This window comes from Pseudophryne corroboree, chromosome 3 (genome assembly GCF_028390025.1).
Source record: "Pseudophryne corroboree isolate aPseCor3 chromosome 3, aPseCor3.hap2, whole genome shotgun sequence".
NCBI classification, from domain to species: domain Eukaryota; kingdom Metazoa; phylum Chordata; class Amphibia; order Anura; family Myobatrachidae; genus Pseudophryne; species Pseudophryne corroboree.
In genome coordinates this window covers 339098663-339123483 of record NC_086446.1, presented here as the reverse complement: position 1 = coordinate 339123483, position 24821 = coordinate 339098663, and the positions used below count along the sequence as shown (strand labels likewise).

The 24821-nt window shown below is 43.8% G+C and overlaps 1 protein-coding gene and 1 long non-coding RNA gene across 2 annotated transcripts in view; one reads left to right on the top strand and one right to left on the bottom strand.

Annotated features, from left to right (window-relative positions):
• The window catches only part of SKAP1 (src kinase associated phosphoprotein 1), a 958799-nt gene that overhangs the window by 245846 nt on the left and 688132 nt on the right, over positions 1-24821 (bottom strand). The gene's annotated exons all lie outside the window — the stretch shown is intronic.
• LOC135057766 (uncharacterized) lies at positions 1976-4412 on the top strand. Its single transcript, XR_010244351.1, has 3 exons — positions 1976-2053; positions 2676-2946; positions 4307-4412. It is a non-coding gene; the product is annotated as an uncharacterized LOC135057766 (long non-coding RNA).

The window sequence follows — 24821 nt, the reverse complement described above, 5'->3', positions numbered from 1 at the left end:
CCCCCCCTTCTCCACCAGGGAGGTTACAGTGCACGATGTCTCCTGCTACCGAAGCTGCCGGAGTTTAGTGTGAGCCGCGGGCTGTAATGCCCGACCCCCGTTACCGTCTACATGCCATCACCGCTGCTGCAGTTTTTAACTAGTCTCTCAATCCCCAAAACTTGTGACCCGCGAGCTGTAACACCCGATCCCCCCCCCCCCCCCCGCGCAGCCGCCGGAGTATACTGTGAGGCTGAGCACCACTTCCCATCTCCCTGCCAGCGCAGCAGCTTAAAGTCCACCCCTAAGCTTAATGACCCGCGGGCTGTAATGCCCTCCCCAACTCCACTGGACCGCTGTCTGCAAGTAAGTGATGGCCAGAGGCCCTATCCTAACCATGGCACACCTCAGGGCGTCTGGCAGGAGAGACAACTCGACCTCCAGGTAACTGCTGTCCCCTACATTTCACAGCTCTGGGTGCCCAGTCTTTCTGCTGCTGCTGATATTCTCTCTCTCCATGTTGCTCTCTCTCCAGGTTTCTCTCTCTTTTGCCATGTCTCTCTCTCTCCCATCATGTCTCTCTCCATGTCTCTCTTTTGATATGTCCATCTCGCTCTTTTGCCACGTCTCTCTCTCTCTTTCTCGTCATGTCTCTCTCTCCAAGTCACTCTCTTTTGCCATGTCTCCCCCTCATCTCTCTCTTTTGCCATGTCTCTCTATCTCTCTCTCTCTCTCGCAATGTCTCTATCTCCATGTCTCTCTCACCCTCTCTTGCCATGTCACTCTTTTTGTCTTCCTTCCCACGTATCTCTATACCTTCATTCCCATGTCTCTCTCTCTCTTGCCATGTCATTCTCTCACCATGTTTCTCCCTCCCCAAGTCTCTCTCTCTTTGTCTTGTTCTCTTCTCATGTCTCTCTCTCTGTCTTGTTCTCTTCTCATGTCTCTCTCTCTTTATAGAAATATCCAGCACCTGCCGTGCTCATAAGCAGTATATGCTTGTAATATGGCAGCACGTGGAGACTTGATGAAGTGCAAAAAGCTGCTGTTTATTCAATAAACAGAACCTTTTTGCACTTTATCAAAACTCTGAGTGTGTATATATATATATATATATATATATAAAATTATATTTGGAAAACCCCCTCATAAAATCCTGCGTTTGCACCTGGAGGGGGCTCTACTTGCCACACTGTGTAAAAGGGGGCTCTGCCTGCCATACTGTGTAAAAGGGTACTCTACCTGGCATAATGTGTAAAAGGGAGCTCTACCTGGCGTAATGCGTGATAGGGGCTCTACTTGGTGTAATGTGTTAAGTGGTGCTACTGTGCGGCATAATTTGAATAATGGAGATTACTGTGCAGCGTAATATGAATTGGTATTATTTTGTGGCCACGCACCCTCCCCCTATATTTGGTCACTGGTCCTATTTTAAATATGAAGGGTGGGGGGGCGCGATGCTGTTTCTTGCACACAGCGCTAAAATGTCTGGTTACGGCACTGCCTAGGATTAAGATATGGACTCATGAGGAGAGTGACAGACAAAGGAAACAAGAAAGCAGAAGGGACACATAGCAGACATAAGTGAGGTGAGCAAAGGTTGTTCAATATATACTGCTATATTGTGAACCAAATCTAAAATTAGGAGGGGGAGGGCACTTCTGTGGGCATTGTGTAAGTGGCTCTGCTATTTTGGGCAGTGTGTGTGTAAAGGGCACTAGCATGTGGGGCAGCAATGTGAATAAGACTGTGCTACTGTGAGGCATTATTTTGAATTGGTGGTACTTTTGTGTGGCCACGCCCCTTCCTTTTGAGGCCACACCCCTTTCTTATGCGTGCACTAAGTAGGAGGGGTCGCGGGCGAGGTGAGTTCCCCCACCTCTCCAGGACCACTTTAAGCCCTGTTGCATCATTGCTATACACTTGTCATACAGAAATTATTTAGTTACACAGGATGTATTTGTTATTACAGGAAGTGCTGCTGCCGCCATTGTTTAGTATGCAATGCAGTCACACTTGTGCAGTCCTCCTGAATCCTGTGATTTGCACAGACCACATTACAAAAAGAGTGATGGTAAGTACAAAGCGCCTCAATGTGCACTAAATTAGAAAGAAAAAAATGTATCCGAGCATATGAGAACCCCAGACCTGAGCACATATGCATGGGTCTGTGAAATCAGTGTCCGAGGTGATGGCAATGTCATGTCACTGATATGGAGTAGTTATTTAATAGTGGCAGAACAAGGCTATCTGCGTTAAACAGAAACCATGATCAAAAATAGATATTCAAACGTGGTAGAGAGCCAACCTCTGCACAGGCACAGCCACAGTGCTTCAGGAAAGTCATATTTAAATATTATATATATCATGGGCAGGCAACTAGTGGCATTCCAGCTGCTGTGGAACTACACATCCTAGAATGCCCTGGCACAGTAGCGGAGTACGTAGCCCAACCCCCCCAACTACTTTTTTTTATTTTTGAATTTGTTTTTCTTCAAATAATGCACACTGCAACCACATCAGCTTTCCCTTAGAAAGTCCAGCTGAAACTTCCAGCCAGTCAGATAACGAACCAATCTGCATTATATGCATGGTTTGTTACTATGAACAGAGAAAGATCAGGAGTTAGTTGCATGACTGCATTTTTAATTATCAGGCATCAGATTGCAATTTACAAAATTACCATCTTATTTTAGTGTGAAAGTGGAAAAGAACGACTGACAACACCTTAGTTGCACACAGGGATGCATAATGATGCACATCATGCTACTACATAGCTACATGTACCCTAAGGAAGGTGTCAGAAAGGCATTTGAACAGTAGTGCCTTTTATTCTGGAAAACAGCAATAATGGCATGTGGTCAAGATACAGATGCGGGAATTTCTACACCCGTCAGAACACCGATGCCGGAATCCCGAACAGGTCAGGACCCCGACAATGGAATCCCTACAGTCGGAATCCAGAAGGTAAGTATAGCCAGGAGGGTTAGGACTTGGATGCAGGGAAGGGTGTTAGGTTTAGGTGCCACCAGGGAAGGTTAGGATTAAGCTGCGGGGAGGGGGATTAGATCTAGGCGCTAAGGGGGAGGTTAGGCTGCGGTAAGGGAGAATTAGGTTTAGGGGGTTTAAGTACTTACCTTGCCCCTGCCGGGATCTCCACCATCGGGATGCCAGCGTCGGTATTGTGACCATGGGCATCCTGTCTGCCGTTTGCATACCGATCTCGAAATCATAGTGCTCAATTAGTGTTATGCAGTCAGTAAAAGTGAAGGGGGCCACTCCAGCCTGTCATACAGTAGAGACTGAGGTCTGAACACTGTAAGCAATATTGGAAAATTTCACATTTGACAGTGCAAAAAGAGGATATTGAACAAACTGCACCCTCTGCACTGTCCAGTTTAAATGCGTTAAGTTCAAAACTCCATGTCAAAATATTTTCTCCTTAAGAGGAATATTTATCAATTATCAGTTTTTAGACCAGCTAATTGTAATTTTTTTATATTAATAAACAAGAAATTAAATACTGGCCAAATGTATCAATATACACCTGCAGGGACAGGGGCTCCAAAAGGAGACAGACCCGTGATGTGCTCGAAGTTAAGTGACTGCATCAGTGTTCTCTTCTCCTGTATAAGGACCCTGCGCATGCATGCTCTACTGGCACCCAGAAAACACTCCAGCCTTTCTACAGGGTCACATTAAATATACTCAATACAAAATAATTATACTTTTATACAAATTCGCTAAAGACAAAAATTTCAACAGATAAAATGTGTTGTAGCATACATACTGTAGCTGCCAAAAGGAAACTATTCTATTCATTCAAGTCAGTGAGAAAAAGGTCAAAATGCTCAGTGCCAAAGTCTCTCAAAAGCTGCTGTTTCTGTTGCTGGTAATGGGTTACTAACGAGTCACGGGTAGGTCCGCTGTCAGGTATAAACAGGAGACAATGTACATGCCTGATCACCCTGCATAACTACATTGCACCATATAAGACCATTCATACATTGCACTAAGCAAATTACCAATAAATGCACTATTTGTATATACATGTTTACAGCCAGACGACCAGTTGAACCAATAACATTCTAAGATTGGTTAAGCTATGTACTGTATAGACAGAATTTAAAAAAAAAAACATGTCTCACTAAGGGGCGTTATGTATCAATTATGGGGCTTTGAGTCTGTATAATTTGTTATCATTGCAAACAAATACGAAAACAAATAATTCTTGGGCAGTACGTATAAAAAAAAATTCAACCTGAATAATAATTGTGAAAATGCCTGTCCCGGCTATGTCCCATCTATGTCCTGATGACTTTTACAGCTGCTCTTCTGCATCTCTCAAAATCATCCTCCTTATCAGATAGTCACTGCGCATGCACTGGCCTATGCAGTGCATGTTGCAGAAGATCCGGAGCTCCATGGACAGCGAAGAGGTAAGTAAAACAAATAAATTAATACATTTAAAAAAATTATTTTCATTAAATTTTATTTTCTTTTGTATTAAAACCCGAGTGCCTGCTATGTTATAAACAACTTGACAGAGTGATATCTCCCACGTTTCAGCATTTATATAAGACACAATACTTTCAAATTGCAAAGAACACTGCTCATCTGCATTTTTTTTGCGGTGAAAAAAAAAAAAGTGAATACATCTGCCCCTAAGTAGTACCAATACTACTATAGGTAACATTATTTATGTATTACTACAGTATGTTCATTTAACTCTAAGAGCTAAAATTAGCACATCTATGATCAGAATCTCTGACATGCGGGGGGACGCCCAGCACAGGGCTAGTCTGCCCCGCATGTCAAGCCCTACCCCCCCGCAGAGGTGTGAAAGCATTGCATGGTGGCAGTGCTTTCACACCCGGCGAGTAGCTCCCTGCCTACACAGCGTAGCTGCGGTGGCAGGTGGCTAGTGCTGCCCGCCATGTTTTGAGTCACAGCAGCTGCGTATGACATCGCGTAGTCGATGCGGCCTGCCCCAATAATGGTCCGGATACGCCTGTGTTGTCCGGAACACCCTTCCCCAATGGCGTTCTAACACTGCTGGCCCGCCCCACGACCGCCTCTGCCTGTCAGTCAGAAAGAGGCGATCGCAGCAGTGAGATGCTTTCACATCCCACTTTGTGCGAAATGCGCAGTGTGGTCACTTTGCATGCGCACTACTCAGGCTGCGATCGGGTCTGAATTAGGCCCTAAGTCAGAATCATTTGTCTTCTCTACATACAGTTAGATGGGAACATATTGCAGAAAATATACTAGAATGAAGGAAAATACTGCAGGGAAGCGGGAAGTTTGTTAATCCCAATAACATTGATGAGAAAGAAAAAGGAAAGAAAAATTTGAGAATCAAACTGCTGATGAAAAACCTTACTATAGACAGTCTAGATTATACATTTCTGTACTTAACTACAGAGGGAAACAAGCTTTCATGTTACGTGATGTAAATGAACATTAGTGGTGTACTGGAAAGAAGGAAGAGATGACAACTGTAGGCAGTACAGAATAAGTATGTAGATATATATTCTGCTATTCTATTTTATAATTCATTTAGTTAACAAATGCAGAAAAACAATAGTTGGGTTCATTATCACAATTTAGCAGGTGGTATTAGAGAATAGAGCAACATATATCACAGTGTAATAGGTATCTTGTGTGCTTTTTATGACTTGCAGGCAGGAACACATTATTCATACTGACAGAATTGATGCATACATTTAGGTATTTAGTTTTGCGTGACATAAACCAAGATCTGATGAGATTGTGGAGGCTATTACATTAAGAAACAGAAGTTATTTTTGTAGCAGAAATTGTAATAACCAACATCTAGTAATCCAGGAAACATCTACAAAAGCATTAAAACTGAAGTACAAAAACTAGTACTGGGCAATGGGAAACATTTCGGATTGTAAAATGTAGTTATTGTATGATTTGCCTTGGTATTGGCAAGTATACAAGCCCAAGCCACTGGCACTGGGAGCTGCTGAAAGCAGAAATAAAGGCACAGAATACTCAAAATGTCATGGCACTCAAAGGGGGGGTATTCAGTATAAATAAATTACATCTTAATTCTCCACGGCCCAGGGAAAGGCTATTCAATGAAATAGGGTTTCAGGCACGGAAAGCCACTGATTCCAAGTAAACGGCAATATCAGTGGGTTTCTTTTCTTTTGACGGCGGGCAAACCCAATTTTGACGTTTTTATGAGATTTTACCTTGCAGCTCCAATTCGACTTCAGGGGCTCACACAAGGGGCAATCCCTGCCAAGTTGATAGTTCCAGTGCAGCACCTTGCGCCTTAATTGGAAAAACCACAAAGGTCCTTGTGGTTTCCCCCATACCACAAGGTCAATTGAGGATGACCTTTGTGGTTTTTGCAATTAAGCAGTTCCCACCATAGCAGTGAATGGAACCGGGCGGCTCCATTCATTCATATGGGCAAATTGTGATAGGCAGAGCCAGGGGAGACCAAAGCCAATCAGGAAGCTGTTGCTGTGGCAGCGGATCCTGATTTGCTGCCGATCCCTCTAGTGACATTAGTCACGTGGAGGCTTGGCATTCGAGAGAACACAAACCATGTGTGTACATTAGCGGATGTGTCTTTTTCGCCGGTGTAGGAGCATAAGGCAAGAATGTCGACTTATCTGCGGTAGCCGCTGAGACTAACGCATCCAGCCCATCACCAAACAAGGCCTCCATATTTCTTTTGGAATCTGCATCAGCATTCCACTGGCGAATCCACAACACCCTCCGAGCCGATACTGCCATGGTAGTGGTTCTTGATCCCAAGAAACCAATATATTTCATGGTTTCTAGAACGTACGCAGCAGCGTCTTTGATATGACCTAACGTTAGGAGTATCTCATCTTCATCTATTGTGTCAATGTCTAATGACAAGTTTTCTGACCACTTTTCAATAGCACTATTCACCCACTCAGACAATGGTAGGCCTGAGTAGTGTCCCATTGGCCACATCAATAGATCACCTCACTCACTTGCGGTCTGTCGGCTCCTTAAGTGACGCCATTCTAGGCGCAGGGAGAAACACCTTTTCTCTTTTATGACAGGGCCCTGTCTAAAATTCGGGGTGACACCCACCTTTTTTGGAAAAAGGTAAGATGCCTGAATTCCTTTTGGGAACCTGAAATTTCTTTTCAGGTTAAATCAGACTCACTCCAAGAGATGAGGTGGAGGGAAAATTACATTACTTCTTTACTAAAGTAAACCCTCTCCTTGTGGTAAAAGAGGGGGCTTCGTAACTTCTAACACCTCCTTTATAGCTAAAACATGTTTTGACTGCTTTTTGCTAACTTAGGACCTATTCCCCTGGAATCACTAGTGTCGACACAGGAATCAGAGTCCGTGTCGGTATCAGTTTGTACTACTTGTGCAAATTTGTATGTGACCCAGAAAGGTCCCTGTGGATGAAAGGCAGAACTATTAAAAATCACATCTTCAACAGATTATTTTCATTTTCTGTATGAGATTCAGTCCAACCTCTTACTGATATGATTCACACTATCATGTAACCTTTCATCCAGTCAGGCTCTTGGTGTCATATTACACCTCTGTGTCCCTAACATGTCTCCACAGAGTTCCCTGCCACAGACATGTCACACACGTGCACAACCACACCACAGACACTCCGGGACTTATAGGGGACAGACCCACAGTAAAATCTGTCAGAGGGACACAGATAGGATTTGCCAGTTCACAACCCAGCGCCAGTAACACAATGTCTGTGAACACAAAATGCCCACTGACATGCAGCGCTTTTATAATGTTAATCACACAATTATATAGCACCAAATTCACTGTGCCCCCCCGTTTTGCACCCTGATACTTGTTCAGTAGTGGAGGAGGACCAGCGTTGTCTCTGCAGCCTGAGGAGAGAGAAAATGGCGCTGAGCAGTGTGCTGGCTGACTGAGGAGGAAGCTCCACTCTTCAATGGTGTGTTTCTCCTCAGCTTTAATGAGGTAATTTTTTATACTGGCGGGGGTAGGACTGTGCCTCAGCAACTTATGCCCCTTATTTATGCCAGTTTCCATAGGTTTCATGCTGCCCAGGGCGCCCCCCCCCCCCACGCGCCCTGCAGTGCCTGTGTATGTGTGGGCAACATGGCGCGCTGCACTCCTGCCAGCCGCGCGGTACCTTTAGCCGTCACTTTCTTGATTGAAGATCTTCTGACTTCTGGCTCTGTGAGGGGGGTGACGGCGTGCTGTGGGAGTGAGCATCTAGGCACGGCTAGCGTTCAGTTCCCTTCAAGAGCTAATGGTGTCCTGTTAGCCAGAAGCAGAGCCATGAAACTCTTTAGGAAGTTGGTTCCTACTTCTGCCCCCTCAGTTCCACGAAGCAGGGAGACTGTTGCCAGCAGTTCTCCCTGAAAATGAAAAACCTAACATAAGTCTTTTCAGAAAAACTCAGTAGAGCTCCTCTGGAGTGCATCCAGTCTCCCTGGGCACATTTCTAAAACTGAGGTCTGGAGGAGGGGCATAGAGGGAGGAGCCAGTTCACACCCTTGAAAAGTCTTAAAGTGCCCATGGCTCCTGCGGAACCGTCTATACCCCATGGTACTGAAGTGGACCCCAGCATCCTCTAGGACGTATGAGAAAACAATGTGTCCTCCAGCTGAGGCATTACCTCCCTGGCAAGTGGAGCCCAGTGCTGGTTCCAAAGTTACGTGGAATTCGTATGTCTTTCCCCCCCCCATATTTTTGGAACCAGGACCGGTCCAAGGGCCCTGTGCTGGTTGTAAAAATATGGGGGACCCCTACTCAATTTTTCTACTGTATTTTTGCAACCAGGGCCGGCCCAAAGAGCACTGGGCTGGTTATGCTTTTGGGAGAAGGGGGGGGGGGGGGGAGAATGCACGTCTTCTGGGCATGCTTCTGTCCCACAGCACAAATGCACTGTGGGTGCAGGACCACCGACAACACCTGCTGGGCCATGCCACCACCGTTCAGCTGAGCTGCACTGCATTACCCGGCTACATCTTTTCACATAGCCCTTCCCCCACCCATGTTGTGTAAAAAGGGGGCTCTGTCTGCCGTAATGTGTAAAAATGGGCCTCTTCCTGGTGTAATGTGTAAAAAGTGGGCTCTGTCTGGCGTAATATGTAAAAAGGGGACTCTGCCTGGCGTAATGTGTAAAATGGGGGCTCTGCTGGAGTAATGTGTATAATGAGCTCTACCTGGTGTAATGTGTACAAGTGGCTCTACCTGGTGTAATGTGTATATTTATTATTTATTAACAGTTTCTTAAGGCCCGTACACACTGGTCGATGTATCGGCCGTTCTCTTGAACGGCTGATACATCGCGGGACCGTCGGCCAGTGTGTACGGGCGATACGTCTGTGAACTCCGTCGTTCACAGACGTATCGCGCCGGCCGCGCAGCACAGCCGACAGCCAATATATCTAACGATATATTTGCGCGTCGCTGTGTGTGTACGGGGCGGTCGTCCGACCGCCCGTACACATGCTGCGGCGGCCGGCGGTGATTGACAGGTGAACTGGGCGGGTGCGCCCAGTTCATGACGTCAGTCCCCCGACGGATCGGGCTGTGTGTATGCACAGCACACTGCCCGATCCGTACATAGATATATCTGCAGATCAATTGATCTGCAGATATATCTAATAGTGTGTACCCACCTTTATATAACGCAGCAGATTCCATTTCGCTTTACAACTGGACACAATGATAAAGCAAAACTGAGTAATAATAAACAATGACAGAGGTAGGAAGGCGCTACTCGCAAGCTTACAATCTATAGGAAAATTGGCATTGATACACAAGGATAGGTGCTATCTATTGCATAATTGTCCATGAGATTGCAAAGTTCTTGGTGGGCTGCATGGTATCACATCACAGCAATGATATACCAGGGTCAGGAAGGTGAAGAAAGGGAAAATATGTGAAGGATATGTGTGGACTCTACAGTGGGGATATAATTGGATAGAAAAGCGTATGAAGGTTATATGAGCGGTTCTGGAATTTAAACACAGAAACATAGAATTTGACGGCAGATAAGAACCACTTGGCCCATCTAGTCTGCCCCTTTTTGTTAATTCTTTAGGCAATCTCAAACCCTTTGAACCTTAGTTCTTTGTAAGGATATTCATATGCCTATCCCATGCATGTTTAAATTGCTCTACTGACTTAAGGGGGGTACACACGGAGCGATAATCTAAGCAATCTGACTAGATTGCTTAGATTTTCAGCAAGATCGCTCCGTGTGTAGCCCTAACAGCGATAGCGATGCGCAGCCCCGCGCATCGCTATCGCTGCTGCTAGATTGGCCTGCATGCAGGCCAATCTAGCGGGTCGCTCACTTCACCCGCTGGGTGAAGTGAGCGCCCCCCCCCCCCCGTCTCCCCCCGCACGCTCAGCACAGATCGCGCTGTGCTGAGCGCCGGGAGAGATGTGTGCTGAGCGGTTCGCTCAGCACACATCTCTCCAGCATCGACCCGTGAGTACTGGCCTTTAGCCTCTTCCACCTCTGACGGGAGGCTATTCCACTTGTCCACTGCCCTTTCTGTGAAGTAATTTTTCCTTATATTTCACCTGAACCTGACTCTCTCCATTTTCATTGTCTATCCTCGAGTTCTAATACTTCTCTTCCTTTGAAGAATGTATCCCTCCTGTACTTTGTTAAAACCCTTGGTATATTTGAAAGTTTCTATCATGTCCCCCTTTTCCCTTCTGTGCTCCAAACTATACATGTTTAGATCTTTTAGTCTTTCTGGGTAAGTTTTGTGATGTAGGCCATGTACCATTTTAGTTGCCCTTCCTTGTACGCTCTCTAAATGTATTTATATCCTTCTGGAGATATGGGGCCTAATTCAGACCTGATCGCTTGCTAGCAATTTTTTGCAGCGCTGCGATCAGATAGTTGCCGCCTACAGGGGAGTGTATTTTAGCAGTGCAAGTGTGCGATCGCATGTGCAGCCGGACGGTACAAAAAATATTTGTGCAGTTTCTGAGTTGCCCAGAACTTACTCAGCCACTGCGATCACATCAGCCTGTCCGGGCCTGGAATTGACGTCAGACACCCGCCCTGCAAGCGCTTGGACACGCCTGCATTTTTCCAACCCCTCCCTGAAAACGGTCAGTTGCCACCCACAAATGCCTTCTTCCTGTCAATCTCCTTGCAATCGGCTGTGCGAATGGATTCTTCGTAAAACATATCGCACATCAACTTTGTACCGGTGCGACGTGTGTGCGCATTGCGTTGCATACGCAGTTCTGACCTGATCGCAGCGCTGTACAAAAAGCTAGCAAGCAATCAGGTCTGAATTAGGCCCATGGTCTCTAGAACTGGACACAGTATTGCGGATGAGGCCGTTCCAATAACCTATACAGTAATATTATCATTTTTATCTGCTGCTGATTCCTCTCACTATGCAACCAAGCATCTGACTTGCCTTTCTCATTGCTTTGTTGCATTACTTTCCTGCCTTTAAGTCACCTGAAATAATGACTCCTAAATCCTTTTCCTCTTCAGTAGTTTGCGTTATAGTACCCTTGATACTATTATTAGCCTTTGTGTTTTTGAGATCCAAGTGCATGATTTTGCATTTTTTTTAGCATTAAACTGTAGTTACCACGTTCTTGACCACTTCTCAAGTCTACCTAGACAATTAGTCATTTGTTTTACCCCTCCTGGTGTGTCTACCCTGTTGCATATCTGTGTACCATCTGCAAAAAGTCATACTTTGTCTTCAATACCATTTGCAATGTCACCAACAAAGATGTTAAAGAGCACTGGTCCAAGTACAGATCACTTGGGTACTCCACTGGTAATAATTCCATCCACTGAATGCACTCCATTTACTTCAACTTTCTGCTTCCTATACTGCAAACAGGCTCTTATCCATTTAACTGTTTTATAATCCAAACCCATGTTTTGAGTTTATTTAGCAATCTGCAATTTGGGAAAGTGTCAAATGCTTACATATGCCACATATACAGTCCCAACCCCCCCCCCCCCCCGTCCCCCGATTATCTATAATTTTAGTCACAGAGTCAAAGAGGTCAATAAGATTCGTTTTGCATGATCTTGAACCTGTAAATCCATGCTGTTTTGGATCCTGTAAGTTGTTTAATTATTATTATTTAAGATATACCACTACCTTTCTTTTAGTAGTATTTCCATTACTTTCCCTATGACTAATGTAAGGCTGACTGGTCTGTAGTTACTTGCTTCTTACTTGCTTGCTTCCACTTTTGTGCATTGGAACTACATTTGCTCTTTTCCAGTCCTCTGGAATTGTACCTGTATCTAGTGACTGGTTGAATAATTCTGTTAATGGTACTACCAGCACATTTTTTAGCTCTTTTAGTATCATTGGATGTATCCCATCTGGTCCCATTGATTTATCCAGTTTTGAGAGTTCTTTTAGGACCTTCTCCTCTGTAAATGTACTTTCATCTACCTTATTTTTATGCATGTTTTTTATGCATGTTCTTGCAACTTAACTGTGGCCCCTTCCCTTCTTCTGTAGTGAATACTGAGCAAAAATAATTATTTACATGATCTGCTATCGCCTTGTCTCCCTCCACCAAGTTCTCACTCTCGCTCTTAAGTCTTATTATTCCTCCATTTGATTTTCTCCTTTTACTTATATAAATAAAAAAATTGGCACGCCTCAGCACATTGCCATATAATGGCTTGCCTCAGTATATTGCCATGTTTTGGCATGCCTCAGCATATTGCCATGTATTGGCGCGCCTCAGCACACTGCTCTATACTGGCACACCTCAGCACATTGCCATATAATGGCTTGCCTGAGCATATTGACATGTATTGACACACCTCAGCATATTGCCATGTACTGGCACGCCTCAGCATATTGCCATGTATTGGCACGCCTCAGCATATTGCCATGTATTGGCACACCTCAGCATATTGCCATGTATTGGCATGCTTCAGCACACTGCCCTATATCGGCACACCTAAGCACATTGCCATATATTGGCACGCCTCAGCACACTGCCCTATATTGGCACACCTCAGCATATTGCCATATAATGGCTTGCCTCTGCATATTGCCATGTATTGGCACGCCTCAGCATATTGCCATATTTTGGCACGCCTCAGCATATTGGACACAATATTTTTGTGCTCCAAGCAAAAAAAAGTATAATATACTGCAGAATATATTTACATAAATGTATGCAAACTGAATGTACAGTAAAATCTTCATTCATTAATGACAACATATTAAACAATAATCATGATTAAATACAATTAATCGTATATGTTAGAATAAAAGTAGGTTTACAAGTATTCTTAGGCAGTAAGAATTTTGTTGTCCTTACATGGGACAGTCACAGTTCTGTTAAACTTTTTGCATTACATAAAACAATATACAGACAGCAGCTTCAAGTCTTATCCCAGAGCAACAAAAATATTTTAATACAAGCTTATAGCTGAAATGTACAGAAGAGAGCTTAAAAATATATAAATGAAGAAAAAGGTGAAGGAAGGCGTGCACAAGATGAAAAGTTAAAGTAATCTGAAGTTAACAAAAACAAATAACTTTTCAAGCAATTGTGAGAGATGGCATGAGAGATTTTTGCATAGAAAACCAAACAGAGCTGCAGGAAAGTTTGCCAGTAATTATTGTATTTAATCATACGCAGAAAAGAAAGAGAGTTAAAGCCTGGGAAATAGGACTGCTTAGTAAATGACCCTGATGGGGTTTTACCAATCTGATTTTTTACAACATCTGTGTAAAAGGGACTATGCTCTCTGTGTGGAACAAACATAGAATTGGCACACAATGTTATCTGTCATAAGGATTGATTCAAGTTAAGGTAATCTGAACCTTCCATGTCATAACGTAATATATTGTAAATCACATAGATGGACAGAGACACATTAGGAAACTGTGTTATGTGACATAAAAAGACTCCAAGCAGTACCCTGCAGTAACAGAATGTAATAAGGCACACAGAGGGGAACAGTATCTGTAAATGCAGAATTACATTATGATATGTGACAAGCAGAGAACATTTTCTCCTTAAAGGGACCAGCCATGGCTTTACTACAAAGAATACCAAGTCTGCAGACAGCAGAAAATAGTATAGTTAAACCCTTACAGATAAATAAGAACATTTCCGATGAGAACTCTGTCCTGTAAGCATAAAGATTAAACAACAGAAGAATTAGACTGGATCCTTCATGTGTGTGATTTATGACCAACATAATAAAAATCACCATATTTTCCACACATCTCTTAACTTTTTTTATTTTTATCTGTCTTAAATTAAAGATTTAACCCTCAGTGTATGTGTCATCCTATTCCTCATACTGAGCATCTTTCCCCTGTACCCGTCTTTAAGAAGATTTCATTAGTAATGATTCTAAAATTACTTCAGAATTTCACAATCTATCCCAATAAGATTCACACCTCGTGCACTGGGTCAGTGTAGGTGAAAATGAAGGCCAAGTCCAGGCACAGTTACATCACAAATATTCGTCTTTCTTTGTCATTTTGGTGCAGGCCAGACACAAGCGGAAGACACCGCATGACAGATTTATAGTGCATCGAGGAAGTGACATCACAAGTTACAGTTTCTGCCTGTGTCTGCTCTGCTAAAGTGAGACATGGGCTACCACCTTTCAGAACAGATAAAAACATCAATTATCAGGAAAGGTGGAGTTTATTGAAATCATGTCCGTCTGTCCTCACGCCTACACAAATAAATACCTCTTATCAGCAAGCACACCAACAGCCGCACACCTGCACATCACAGTCCAAATCCCTACCCTGACACTGAACTCTACAGTAATCTTTTAAGAGAGAAAGTCACAATGATTAATCTAACATCTTAATTAATGCAAACAAACAAGGAGGGAGATGGAATGCTGCCAGTGACAGCTTGAGAAGGTGATGAAGAGCAGAGCACATCTGACTGGAGCCTGGCTTTTCATGTGAAGACTGTAGCATAACAACATGTAAATATCATCAGCTTCACATCACAACCTATCCAAATATTTTCATTTCTGTGGTTCAGCAGACACTGTATGCAGCTTAATCCCAGGATTTCACTCTACAGGATGGGGAAGCAGGAGGAAATGAAGCACAGAGAAAGGGACATACATGTAAAGACATCAGGACAGTAAAAGTTAGGAGCAGGGATTGGGGGATGCGGGTCTATGGGACTGGTTTAGACAGGAAAGAGAGGCGAGACTGTTTAGGAAAAGGAACATACTGTTATATGAAGGGGCATAGCATAACCATTATTTTTCAGCATTAGCAAGTACATGAGAGCACAGACCTAGGAAAGGCCAACAGTGGTGAGAGTGCCCGTGAAGAAGCAGATTCGGGGTACTACTATATGATTAGTACTGTCAAATATGGTAGAGACAACAAAATAAATAGAGCAATGCAGAGTGTGGGGGGAAAAAAAGCAGTGACATATTAAAGAACAGATAAAACTGAAAACACATATATGCACAAAAAGGCATGCAGAAAACAGCATTAAGAAGAACAGATAAGAAAGAGTGAATTAAAAATGGGTTGTTGCAATCCCTGTGTACAACGCCTTAACAGGCATACTGAACTCTTGTTTAGAGCTAGGACACGTGTTTCTTTGCATCCCTATTGTTTTTCTTTTTAGCTCATGAGCACACAGGACACATTTTAACTAGTTTAATATATTTCAAAACAGAGCAGATGGGTCCTTACTATGTAACATTCTTTTAAAACACCTTACATAGACACAAACACAAAAAAAGTAACACATTTTCCCAATATTTAAGTTATTTATTACTTTTGAACAATTTATTAGCCGCCTCTATAAGCTCTGATTAAAAAAAGTCACAAAAAATAAGATTTTACTTACCAGTAAATCTATTTCTCGTAGTCCGTAGTGGATGCTGGGGACTCCGTAAGGACCATGGGGAATAGACGGGCTCCGCAGGAGACATGGGCACTTTAAGAAAGAATTTGGATTCTGGTGTGCTCTGGCTCCTCCCTCTATGTCCCTCCTCCAGACCTCAGGTAAAGAAACTGTGCCCGGAAGAGCTGACAGTACAAGGAAAGGATTTTGGGAATCCAGGGTAAGACTCATACCAGCCACACCAATCACACCGTATAACTTGTGATAACTTTACCCAGTTAACAGTATGAACAATAACAGAGCATCAGATAAACCCTGATGCTACTATAACATAACCCTTATTTAAGCAATAACTATATACAAGCATTGCAGAAAAAGTCCGCACTTGGGACGGGCGCCCAGCATCCACTACGGACTACGAGAAATAGATTTACCGGTAAGTAAAATCTTATTTTCTCTAACGTCCTAGTGGATGCTGGGGACTCCGTAAGGACCATGGGGATTATACCAAAGCTCCCAAACGGGCGGGAGAGTGCGGATGACTCTGCAGCACCGAGTGAGCAAACGATATGTCCTCCTCAGCCAGGGTATCAAACTTGTAGAACTTTGCAAACGTATTTGCACCTGACCAAGTAGCAGCTCGGCATAGCTGTAATGCCGAGACCCCTCGGGCAGCCGCCCAAGAAGAGCCCACCTTCCTAGTGGAATGGGCTTTCACTGATTTTGGCTGCGGCAATCCAGCCACAGAATGAGCCTGCTGAATCGTGTTACAGATCCAGCGAGCAATAGTCTGCTTTGAAGCAGGAGCACCAAGCTTGTTGGATGCATACAGGATAAACAGTGACTCCGTTTTCCTGACTCTAGCCGTTCTGGCTACATAAACTTTTAAAGCCCTGACCACATCTAGTAACTCGGAATCCTCCAAGTCACGAGTAGCCACAGGCACCACAATAGGTTGGTTCATATGAAAGGATGAGACCACTTTTGGCAGAAAATGGGGACGTGTCCTCAATTCCGCTCTATCCATATGGAAAATCAGATATGGGCTTTTGTGAGACAAAGCCGCTAATTCTGAAACGCGCTTAGCCGAAGCCAAGGCTAATAGCATGACCACCTTCCACGTGAGATATTTCAACTCCACTGTTTTAAGTGGTTCAAACCAGTGTGATTTCAGGAAACTCAACACCACGTTAAGATGCCAAGGTGCCACTGGAGGCACAAAGGGAGGCTGAATATGCAGCACTCCTTTCACAAACGTCTGAACTTCTGGCAGAGAAGCCAACTCCTTTTGAAAGAAAATGGAAAGGGTCGAAATCTGGACCTTAATTGAGCCTAACTTCAGGCCCAAATCCACTCCTGACTGAAGGAAGTGAAGGAAACGGCCCAGCTGAAACTCCTCTGTAGGAGCATTGCTGGCCTCACACCAGGAATTCCAGCTTGTATCCCTGAGACACAATCTCTATTGCCCAGGGATCCACCTGGGAGTGAACCCACTTGTGGCTGAATTTTCGGAGACGCGCCCCCACCGGGCCTAGCTCTGCCTGTGGAGCCCCAGCGTCATGCGGTGGATTTAGTGGAAGCCGGGGAGGACTTCTGTTCCTGGGAACTAGCTGTGTTGTGCAGCTTCCTTCCTCTGCCCCTGCCTCTGGCAAGAAAGGATGCACCTCGGACTTTCTTGCCTTTTTGTGATCGAAAGGACTGCATTTGGTAATACGGTGCTTTCTTAGGTTGTGAGGGAACATATGGCAAAAATTTTTACTTTCCAGCAGTAGCTGTGGAGACCAGGTCCGAGAGACCCTCTCCAAACAGTTCCTCGCCCTTTTAAGGTAAAACCTCCATGTGCCTTTTTGAGTCGGCATCGCCTGTCCATTGCCGAGTCCACAGGACCCTTCTGGCAGAAATCGACATTGCATTTATTCTAGAGCCCAGTAGGCTAATGTCTATTTGAGCATCTCTCATATATAGGACAGCGTCTTTTATATGCCCCAGGGTCATTAATATAATATCCTTGTCTAAGGTATCAAGCTCCTCAGACAAGGTATCCGTCCATGCTGCTACAGCACTACACACCCAGGCCGACGCAATTGCCGGCCTTAGTAAGGTACCTGAATGTGTATAAATGGACTTCAGGGTACCCTCCTGCTTTCTATCCGCAGCATCTTTTAGGGTGGCCGTATCCTGTGACGGCAGGGCTGCCCTCTTGGATAAGCGTGTTAGAGCTTTGTCCACCTCAGGGGAGGATTCCCAGCGTAACCTGTCCGTTGGCGGGAAGGGATACGCCATAAGCATCCTCTTGGAAATCTGCAGTTTTTTATCTGGAGATTCCCAAGCCTTTTCACATAACTCATTTAGCTCATGTGAAGGGGGAAAGGTCACCTCCTGCCTTTTCTCCCATACATATGAACCCTCTTGTCAGGGACTGGGGTTTCCTCTGTGATGTGCAACACATCCTTCATTGCTATAATCATATAACGGATGGCTTTAGCCAATTTAGGCTGTAACTTTGCATCATCGTAATCGACACTGGAGTCAGAATCCATGTCGGTATCTGTGTCAACAATTTGGGATAGTGGGCGCTTCTGAAACCCTGACGGCCTCTGCGACATCGGATCAGGCATGGGTTGAGACCCTGACTGTCCTAAGGTTTCAGCTTTATCCAACCTTTTATGCAAGGAATTAACATTATCATTTAAAACCTTCCACATATCCATCCAATCAGGGGTCGTCGCCGTCGGCGGAGACCCCACATTCATTTGCTCCCGCTCTGCTTCCACATAGCCTTCCTCGTCAAACATGTCGACACAAGCGTACCGACACACCACAAACTCACAGGGGATGCTCTTTTTTGAAGACAGTTCCCCCACAAGGCCCTTTGGAGAGACAGAGAGAGAGTATGCCAGCACACACCCCAGCACTATATGTCCCAGGAATCACACAGTAACTTAGTGTTAACCCAGTAGCTGCTGTATATTATGTTTTTGCGCCAAATTTATGTGCCCCCCCCTCTCTTTTTACCCTCTTCTACCGTGAATCTGCAGGGGAGAGACTGGGGAGCTTCCTCTCAGCGGAGCTGTGGAGAGAAAATGGCGCTGGTCAGTGCTGAGGAAGAAGCCCCGCCCCCTCGACGGCGGGCTTCTGTCCCGCGTTTCTGTATAATATAATGGCGGGGGATCATGCATATATAGTGCCCAACTGTATATATGCCCACTTTTGCCAAGAGGTCCTAATTGCTGCCCAGGGCGCCCCCCCCCTGCGCCCTGCACCCTACAGTGACCGGAGTATGTGGGTATAGTGTGGGAGCAATGGCGCACAGCTGCAGTGCTGTGCGCTACCTCAGTTTGAAGACTGGAGTCTTCTGCCGCCGATTTCGAAGTCTTCTTGCTTCTTTCACCCGGCTTCTGTCTTCCGGCTCTGCGAGGGGGACGGCGGCGCGGCTCCGGGATCAGTCGATAAAGGGTGAGATCCTGTGTACGATCCCTCTGGAGCTAATGGTGTCCAGTAGCCTAAGAAGCAGGACCTATCTTCAGAGAGTAGGGCTGCTTCTCTCCCCTCAGTCCCACGATGCAGGGAGTCTGTTGCCAGCAGATCTCCCTGAAAATAAAAAACCTAACAAAATACTTTCTTATAGCAAGCTCAGGAGAGCTCACTAAGTAGCACCCAGCTCGTCCGGGCACAGATTCAAACTGAGGTCTGGAGGAGGGACATAGAGGGAGGAGCAAGAGCACACCAGAATCCAAATTCTTTCTTAAAGTGCCCATGTTTCCTGCGGAGACCGTCTATTCCCCATGGTCCTTACGGAGTCCCCAGCATCCACTAGGACGTTAGAGAAACATACATGCAAGTCATTAAATACAATGCACAAAAATGCATTCAAAAACAGCATATAAAAAGACACATGCGCAAATTAGACTTAATGAAAGAGCAAATACAGAATGAGCATGTGTACAATTAATGGAGCTAAAGCTAGCATAAGTAAGCACAGAGAATATTAAGAATGAAAGAGAGCACCACAGACATTATCCACTAATGTAGATGTATATCGATATGTTACCAAATATAGAGTGTATTCTGCACAACTCGTTAGATTTATATTCTGTATATCATGCTTACTCTTACATATTTTGTCTCGAATGACACTCATTGATGTATATTCCAATATCGTCTTATGCTAAGTTCAGTTGCCTATATTACCACCTGTCATGTACTGAAAAGTCAATAAACTTTTTTTTTTAAAAAGGAAAGAAAGAAGGCGAATCCGTACAGGAGAAACCCCAGTGATGGGAGCAAACACAGAAAGAAGATTTCAAGTGGCACTAGACAGGACACAGTTGACATTACAAAAGATGAAGTGATGGGATTCAACAAAGACTACTTTGAAGATTACTTATGTTAAAAGAGAGATTACCCGCAAATAAGCATGAAAAGAGTTGCTAGCTCAGTCAGGAAAACAAAATACATAAGTATAGTGATGGTAGAAAGCACTGAAAAGAAAAAGCATCTATGTGGTCTATGTGGTAGGCAAGGACAGTGACAGGAGCAAGCGCAGGTAGGAAAGAGCACAAGAAAGGGAACAAGAACAGGCAGTAGAGCGCACAGGGAATAAAAAAACACAAGCAGGAAAGACAACATGGAAGCGAGGAAGTACAAGCAGAAGAAATGAAAGGGATGGGAGAACGCACACGCGATGGGTGCAAGAACAGGCAAGAGAAACCACAAGGAAGGGAGTAAACACAGTGGAAGAGAGCACAGGGATCCATCACAGACAGGAGAGAGCACAGAGAATGGATTAAGCACAGGCAGGAAAGAACACAGGGTATGGAACAAGCACAAGTTTGAGAGAGGAAAAGAATGGGGGGGGAAAAGCACAAGGAAAGGAGTAATCACAAGCAGAAGAGAGCACAGGGAAGGGAGCAAGGACACACAGGAGAGAGCACAGAGAAGGGAATGAGCATTCGAAGAGAGCAAACACAAGCAAAGAAGAGCACAGAGAAGGGAGCAATCACAGACAGGAGAGAGCACAGAAAAAGGAGCAAGCACAGACAGGAGGGAAAGCAGTATTAAGGGAATAAGAAGGGACAAGAGAGAGAACAGGGAGGGGAGAAAGCTCAAACAGGAGAAAACATGTACATGTTTTTCTTCTATTTACTAGATCAGAGACAGGTAAAAGGAAGTGAACCGGCGTTTATACAGACAGGACACAGCACAGCTGGGGAGGAGAAAGGAAATATAGCAAGGGAGCTGGTGAGAGAAAAATGACAGAAGATAATATAGATATTAATAGACAAAAGGAGTCACAGATTGTGCAAAATCTAAAAACACATGTATAGAAAAGATAATAGAATACACAAAAGAATGAAAAGGGTTAAAAATAAAGTGTTTTATTTCTGGTGAGTAGGACATCTTACAAATGCAGATCGGAAGAGATTGTATCCATAAAACCATTAACATAAGAAGTACTGTATAGTTAGGACTTGGACAGACAAACATAATGTTAAATAAAGTAGCCAAATAAACCCCTAAAGATTAGGTGATACAAACAACAAATAGCCAACATAGTAGCAAACATAAATCAGAAAAATAATAATAAAATAAATAAATATAAAGAAATGAACAGTCCTCAGTAATTCAGCTGAAAAGTTGGAATACAACATGATAGGACATAGTGATGACAGGAAAGTGACTGTACCAAGTGAGTAAACATGTTTAAACAAAGAACACAAAAAAGTCGAAGATTATCAAAAATTTCAGTTTAAGGGCCTAATTCAGTAAGGATTTTGCGGATGTTTGGGGACTGCGCAGAGCCCGTTCTACGCATGTGCAAAACGGGTCCTGCGATCTCTTCTCTAAAATGCGAACACCTCTGCCTGATTGACAGTTCGCGGGGACGGACAGGGGTGGCAAGGTGTTGCCCCCGTCTTACGAGATTGGCAAGGCCAAGGACTGCGTTGCGAGACGCAGTTAACTTGGTCCCACAGCCACACTGCAACAGCAAGGCTGAATAAGCTGAAGCTTACGCCGCCTGCCGTCGCAATGCTCATCTGAGATGTAATTGCATTGCAAATGCAGGGAGGAGGTGGTATGCACCTCCTGCATTTGCACTGCTAAGAGCTGCAAATGCAAAGCGCATTTCCAATCCCTAATGAATCAGGCCCTAAGAAAAAGATGTAAACCACAAAAACGGATGCATAACAGACTGGAGGATGTGGAGAAAACAGAGAGGGGACCTAAGTAATCATGAGGTTGAGAGAAAAGTTTAGCACATGACAAGAGGAAAAAAAGGCCAAGCGTGAGCTTTGAGAAATATGTACCAGTGAATGCACATAGGCAATTGCAGACAATCGGCCATTACTAGCTGTTCTGGCATGAATCAGCAGGAAAGGGGCAATACAGGCAGAGAATATGATTATGCTTTTGTATTTTTAGATTTAATCCGGGAGCCTTTTTATTTGTTCTTCTTGATTGACCATAACCATGTCTCCATGATATGTACCCGAGTACTATATTAATTAGTATAGAATAAAGTTACTACAGATTTGGACCATGCAAGATGCTTGCCTGTGCTCCATCCACTAGAGAGCAGTATAAGATCAGGCTTGGACATACCGATCTCTGCACAATTGAGCATCCCTTCCCCCACTGTATCACACTCTCATGTAAGTTTTCAACTTCAGTGTCATGCTGCTGCTGTTCATACACGAGGTGCCCAAGAACTGACCCCTTCAACAGCATTATATTATAATGATAATCTCTATTCCATAATCACACCCAAGAGACAATACACAACCAAAACATATTGTACACATGTATACATGAAACAAATCCGTCAATTTTGGCACTGAACACCATATATCAACATACAATACAAATATAAACTATACATCCACACATGCATAGTTTATATTTGTATTTTATAATGATATGTGGTGTGCAGTGATTGCTTAACAGGGAATAAAGAAAACAGTAATTATTTTGAATCACATCAGTACCTGTATTTTTAATTAACTTATTTGAATCCCCTATTTCTAAAATGTATTTAGAAATGTTAGTCAAAATCAAATCCATAACAGTGATATTATATATATATATATATATATATATATATAGCTTTCCAGATATGCAGCACCTAATATGGTAAATATATTTCGGGTAATTTGTCACATTCCTAGGAAGGGTATCCAATTAGCCCCAAAACACGTCTTTCTCCGTTTTTTTTATTTATTTTATTGAAAATCCCTATTAAGTGCTGCAGGCGGCCACACTTTGGGGACAATTCACTGAGTGCATGAATGCATAAATACCTGTTTTATAAAATATATATATTTTTTTTTCCCCTTTACTCACTATTGTTGGCAGAGTTTGAGGGATACAATTTACCCACTTATATAAAAATGGACCTCTCTAGCTGTAATATGTTGTAGTGCGAGCTACAACCCTGTTTTCAATCTCCCTGGTAGTAAAACCACGTGACTTCTGGTGTCCTCGTTATTATGGAAATTAATTCCCCTTAATACTATTTGCTAATGTTGAGAATATAGTAAATATAGAATAAACTATGGTACCCGTTGCTGGTTTATTGAAAAAAGATCAACTATTTAATTTTATTATTCGAAGCACTAATGGGAGCCTGGTAGCAGAATACCTGCAAAAGTGTGTTCAACTATACAGATAGCGTAAGCAGTATAACATTGTGCTGGAGCCAGACCCGTCGAGATCGGGGATGTGCTCGAGTTCTGGGGTGCGTCTATGCGCTGCTCAGTCAGTGCGACAGCCCCCCTTTTCCCTCAGTAGTGGACATGATACAGGTATGAAGTGTGTTATCAAGGTGCAGACCCTTCCAACAAGCCCAGGCAACAAGTACACCCCCTTCCTTCTCGGCGCATCTGAGTCCAGTACAGTTTTCATCTACCTTCTAGTAGAAGACCAATCCAAGTGTATTTTTTTATTTGACATATGATGCAATTTTATTATGTTTGTGAGTGCAATATATTCAAATGCATGGTCTTTATCCTAAAGTGTTGCACTGGGATACATTTCTCTTCTTTCACTGTTTACTATATATTTCCAAGCAGAACCACAATGAAACATTTCGGAGGTCCGATCATTGTCACCTCTGTTGGTGAGGTATATGTCGTACCTCCTCTCTATAAATTCTGTATAATGCTATACCATTTGTATATCCTGCATTGTATTGTTCCCGTCTCCTCATCTGTATCTACAGTAATGTACTCACTCCCCACCCTTGTATGTCCATTATTATGCTCCCCCATCTGTTTAACGAATAATGTTCTCTCCCCTTCTCTAAAGTATAGCTTGTAATGTGCCTTCTCCCATCGCCACAGCTTATACCTTTTCCACAGCATTTTGCCAGGTCATAGCCGGCTTAGACTTCGTTTCCACTGCACCACTGTCCCCGTTTTTTCCCTGGTCATCTCAGTTTCCACTGAACAAGGATAAGCACATTAAAGATGGTCTTTATTCAGGCTCATGAAGTTGAGGACACAGGAAAGGGAACAAAAGGGAGATGTGGGGACTGTGTCATGTGTCCAGCGCCTAACTCTCCTTCCAGGCCCACTCTGTGTCAATCTCTCTTTCCAGGCCCGCTCTGTGCCCAGTCTGAGTGTGCCTAGCTCTCCTTCCAAGCCCGCTCTGCCCAGCTAATCATTTGCGCACATAAATAGCCTCTACCAACGCGTGGATGCACCTCCTCTGGTCTTTGGCTGATTACATCAGCAACCAGCACCCTGGAGGGACCAATCAGCGGCTTTTGAAATTACACGGGTTGAAAAACCCAGGTAAGAGCTGTTTCCACTGCAATGTTACCAGGTTTTACTTGCTAAAAATCCTGCTCAATACCCAGGTAGAAAAAACTTGGGCCATTAGACTGTTTCCACTAAGCTGAATCCCGGGTAGACACGGCAATTACTAGGCTTTTTTAAGCAGTGGAAAAGGGGTAATTGTCATACTACTTAGTATGTTTCTTCCCA